Consider the following 5,570-nt stretch of genomic DNA (forward strand, 5'->3'; position numbering starts at 1 on the left):
ACTCTTGTCTTTGGTTTTCGTTTGCTTCGATTCGTTCACTCCATTACTCTTGTCTGTGGTTTTTCGTTTGCTTCGATTCGTTCAGTCCATTACTCTTGTATGTGATTTTCGTTTGCTTCGATTCGTTCAGTCCATTACTCTTGTGTGTGGTTTTTGTTTGCTTCGAGTCGTTCAGTCCATTACCCTTGTCTATGATTTTCGTTTGCTTCGAGTCGTTCAGTCCAATACTTACCCTTGTCTATGATTTTCGCTCTAAGCCCAGTCGCCCTGCGCTCTGGAAATCACATTCCAACTCTATCACCGATAGCGCTCACACCTTGGAAACCACATTTCACCCAGGGGACCTTAGGGTGGATTTTGAGCCTTTCGGGATTGCGAAACCATCATTTAACACTCTAAACTTAATTTCCGCAATCCCAGACGCACTTTCCATATGGTCTCCAAAAATGCGTGTGAGCTGACCTGGTCCCTTATAATAGGCAATGAACACGATTTTGGCAAAATATTTTTTTCAAAATTTTTTGACTCACCGGGTAAAATCGAATTTACTTGGGAAAAATGTTCTAGCAGGGGCCCTCCCATACAAATTTTTTTCTTCTCAAAAATGATTTTCGTTTCACTTTTCATACTCAGGGGAGTCTAAAATTGATGTTTTGAGTCACCGTGAAAAAAAAATTTTTTTGACCCGAGCTTGTGTCGGCGACCCAAAATCGACGCACTTGGGAAAAATGTTCTAGCAGGGGCCCTCCCAAACAAAAATTTTTTCTTCTCAAAAATGATTTTCGTTTCACTTTTCATACTCAGGGGAGTCTAAAATTGATGTTTTGAGTCACCGTGAAAAAAAAATTTTTTTGACCCGAGCTTGTGTCGGCGACCCAAAATCGACGCACTTGGGAAAAATGTTCTAGCAGGGGCCCTCCCATACAAAAATTTTTTCTTCTCAAAAATGATTTTCGTTTCACTTTTCATACTCAGGGGAGTCTAAAATTGATGTTTTGAGTCACCGTGAAAAAAAAATTTTTTTGACCCGAGCTTGTGTCGGCGACCCAAAATCGACGCACTTGGGAAAAATGTTCTAGCAGGGGCCCTCCCATACAAAAATTTTTTCTTCTCAAAAATGATTTTCGTTTCACTTTTCATACTCAGGGGAGTCTAAAATTGATGTTTTGAGTCACCGTGAAAAAAAAATTTTTTTGACCCGAGCTTGTGTCGGCGACCCAAAATCGACGCACTTGGGAAAAATGTTCTAGCAGGGGCCCTCCCATACAAAAATTTTTTCTTCTCAAAAATGATTTTCGTTTCACTTTTCATACTCAGGGGAGTCTAAAATTGATGTTTTGAGTCACCGTGAAAAAAAAAATTTTTTGACCCGAGCTTGTGTCGGCGACCCAAAATCGACGCACTTGGGAAAAATGTTCTAGCAGGGGCCCTCCCATACAAAAATTTTTTCTTCTCAAAAATGATTTTCGTTTCACTTTTCATACTCAGGGGAGTCTAAAATTGATGTTTTGAGTCACCGTGAAAAAAAAAATTTTTTGACCCGAGCTTGTGTCGGCGACCCAAAATCGACGCACTTGGGAAATATGTTCTAGCAGGGGCCCTCCCATACAAAAATTTTTTCTTCTCAAAAATGATTTTCGTTTCACTTTTCTTCCTCAGGGGAGTCTAATATTGAAGTTTTGAGTCACCGTGAAAAATTTTTTTTTTTGACTCACTGGGTAAAATGGTCGCACTTGGAAAAAATGTTCTAGCAGGGGCCCTCCCATACAAAAAATTTTTATTTCTCAAATCGATCCGTGGTTTCACTTTTCATACTCTAGGGCCCATTTGCTTCAACTTTGGAAAAAATTTTCGATGATGAAAAATTTTCGCCTTCGACGTCCATCGACCACTCGACCCGAACTTGGTACTTTTGTATGGAGGTACCCAAGTGGTGACTTTCTCATACAAAAATTTTTATTTCTCAAATCGATCCGTGGTTTCACTTTTCATACTCTAGGGCCCATTTGCTTCAACTTTGGAAAAAATTTTCGATGATGAAAAATTTTCACCTTCGACGTCCATCGACCACTCGACCCGAACTTGGTACTTTTGTATGTACCCGAGTGGTGACTTTTTCATACAAAAATTTTTATTTCTCAAATCGATCCGTGGTTTCACTTTTCATACTCTAGGGCCCAATTGCTTCAACTTTGGAAAAAATTTTCGATGATGAAAAATTTTCGCCTTCGACGTCCATCGACCACTCGACCCGAACTTGGTACTTTTGTATGGAGGTACCCGAGTGGTGACTTTTTCATACAAAAATTTTTTTGCGAATACGTGTTCGTTCGCGATCATTTAGGCCATGAACCGCAAGTCCGCTGCGATAGAAATAGTGCATTGTAGTTACTCGACGAGAAAAAAAATCGGGACTTAGAAAAATTTTTGAAAGTCAAATCGTATTGACTTCCAACAACACCTGATAATAAACACACATTGCCTGTTGCACCACAGATCGCATTTGACTTAACAAATCGCCTGTTGGTACGCACATCACCATCGACTTTACCAATCGCGTTTCGCACCGCTAATCCCACTTGGCGTGGAGCCACGCACATAATGTTGCGAGGAGAGTATTAATCGGGACTTAGCGTTTTAAGCTCGCGAACACTCCACTATGGGAGTGCACGCAAGCACCAACTGTACACACACAACACAACAATCACTCTCGCGAACACTCCATTCCCAAAGTGAACGCGAGCACCAGCAAGCATGGGTCGCCTGAGAGGATCGATGCGAACGCATCTCTACAACTCGCAGCTCCCAGCCTGTAGTCCCGTCGTTTGCGGGCGGTCGAAGGTGTCGAAACTAGTTGTATCCACGGTCGACGGAAACACAGCCACCAGGGTTCCCTGTGGTAAGGTACTTCCACGTGCAGCGTGCTCCCGCCCGTTGCGGCTCAGTCTAGTGCTATAGCGGGGATGAGACGTCAGTGTGCGCGGGGCAGCACCGACGGATCTCGGAGGGTTGTTAAGCCCGCTAGCTTCCGATCACCTAATGGGTTTGAGAAGCGCTATCAGCTCGGATTGGATACGACCTTAGAGGCGTTCAGGCATAATCCAGCGGACGTAGCGTCATACCAAAGTCCGGTCGAACTAGTATTGAGCCAGTGGTCCGTACCTGTGGTTCCTCTCGTACTGCACAGGAATTCCGTTAAGATAGCGGCAAACAGCACACACCAGTAGGGTAAAACTAACCTGTCTCACGACGGTCTAAACCCAGCTCACGTTCCCTTGAAAGGGTGAACAATCCTACGCTTGGTGAATTTTGCTTCACAATGATAGGAAGAGCCGACATCGAAGGATCAAAAAGCCACGTCGCTATGAACGCTTGGCGGCCACAAGCCAGTTATCCCTGTGTGTGCGTAGCTGTCATTCACGGTGTTAGGACGTGCCTCTGTGTCGCTCGTGTTAAAATACGAAAATCAGGGTGTAAAATTGCGAAACAAGGGCTAAAAAGTGTTATAAACATTGAGTTTTAGTGCCTTTTACCTTTTAATGGTGGAAAAATAACAAAACAGGACGATGCTCGCCTGATAAAAGCGATATAAATCTCTCCCATACATTTTGTATGGGAACAAACAAGTGCTATTTATTCGCGAAAGGGACGACAAAAACATCAAGTGGCACGTTTATTACGTAGTGGCGACGCCGAAGAACAATTTTCCGGACGGTGGCAGTGTGGAAAACGCCACAAAACTGAGAAAAAAGTGCGTGGAAAACAGCGGCAGAGCGGCGTCAGGTGGATCGTCGCGTGTGTACGTGTTGACGTGTTGACGTTTGTGCTGACGTCATCGGCGTCATTGGCAAAGCTTTCGGCTCCGAGCTTTCGCCTTAGCCGAGACACGGGGCAGCGCCATCTATCGGAACTAACGGGAGACTTCATCAGTGGCGTCACCTGGTGGACGATAGCGGATTCAGCGGTAGCGGCGACAACAACCCGTGCGCTTGGGAGATTTCAACGTCGGTACAGGCGGGCAACCCGGGTCGGTGTATGCGGGTTGCATACCGACAGGCGGTGATCTCAACGCTGGATAAGGAGGCGAACCCGGGCAAAATATTTATTGGTTTTAAATATTTGTTTTCCGAAACTAATATTTATTTTTGGTTTTAGAGCAAATATAACAATAAATAAAAACCTTGATAGGCTGGCCTTCACAGGGCCATGGACAGGGGCTTAAGGGCGCGAACACTCTCGGTTGACGAACCGAGCGCAGCCACCACCAGGAGCAGATCGGCCATGAGCGCGGGCAAGCGGCTCACTGTCCCGCTAACGCCGGTGATGGAGGGTGTGGCTGTTAGTGGAGCCACGAGCTCCAGCAAGTATGCGGCCAGGTTGGTGACTGGCACTGGAGGTTCTCCGTCGAGCGAGGTGCGACGCATCATTAGCGAGGCGAAACTCGACAGCGAGATGTTGCTTGCGGTCGTCAAAAAGCTGGAGGAGCAGGTAACGCTCCTGCGAGTTCAGATGGAGGCGGCAGCTGAGCAGGCTCGGCAAGACCTCCGCGAGGCGCGTCTGGAGGCTCGGCAGCGGGAGGAGCGGCTGGTTGCTGACAATCAGCAGCTGCGCGAGGAGCTCCGGAAGGAGCGGGAGTTGTTGACGGCGCTGGTGGCACAGACCGTCGGGCAGAACCAGCAGCCAACTACTGTGCAGCAGCAGCTGGAGCGGGCCACGCAGCAGAGCACGCAGCAGCGTGAACAACAGCAGGACGCGGTGGCGGCAACGAGCAAGCCACCTCAGGCGACGGATGGCGGCTCCTGGGTCGAGGTGGTGCGCCGTAAGCCGCCTCGTCAGCAGACGGCTGAGCAACAGCGGCAGCAACAGTGGCCACAGCTTCCGCAACGGCAGCAGCAACAGCAGCGGCAACAACCGCAGCAGCAGCAACGACAACAGCCGCAACGGCCTCAGCCACAGCGGCCTTTGGTGCAACAGCAGGTCATGCCGCGTCCACAATCTGCGCCACGGAAGCAGGCGAAGAAGAAGCTGGACGCCATCGAGGTCTCCCCGGGACAGGGACAGTCGTGGACCGATGTGTATCAGCTGATACGCAGTGCTCCGTCGTTGGCCGAAGACCAGGCCAAGCTAGGAGTCGGGCGACGGACGACGCGTGATCGGCTGGTCATGGACCTTCAAGAAGGCGTCAACGCGCAGGAAGTCCTGGAACGGGTGCAGCAGGTCTGCGCGCAGGCTGCAGCTCCGGCCACCACCCGCTTGGTGACGGAGACGGTTGAGGTCCGCCTTGATGAGGTGGACCCTTTAGCGGTTGCATCGGATGTGGCGATGGCGGTGAAAGCAGTTTGCTCGGAGTCGGTGAGCGAATCCGCCGTGCATCTCACGAAGGCGTGGAACGGCACGCAGACGGCGTATGTAAAGATGTCGGCCAAGGTGGCGGACCGTGTTCACCAGCAGCATGTGCGAGTGTTGCACACCTCCTGCCTGGCGACGCGACTGGCACCTCCGACTCGGGGACAACTGCGGTGCTTCAAGTGCCTGGAGCACGGACATCTGCGGCACCAGTGCAGGAGCGA

Source organism: Anopheles moucheti (assembly GCF_943734755.1).
Source record: "Anopheles moucheti chromosome X unlocalized genomic scaffold, idAnoMoucSN_F20_07 X_unloc_4, whole genome shotgun sequence".
NCBI lineage: Eukaryota > Metazoa > Arthropoda > Insecta > Diptera > Culicidae > Anopheles > Anopheles moucheti.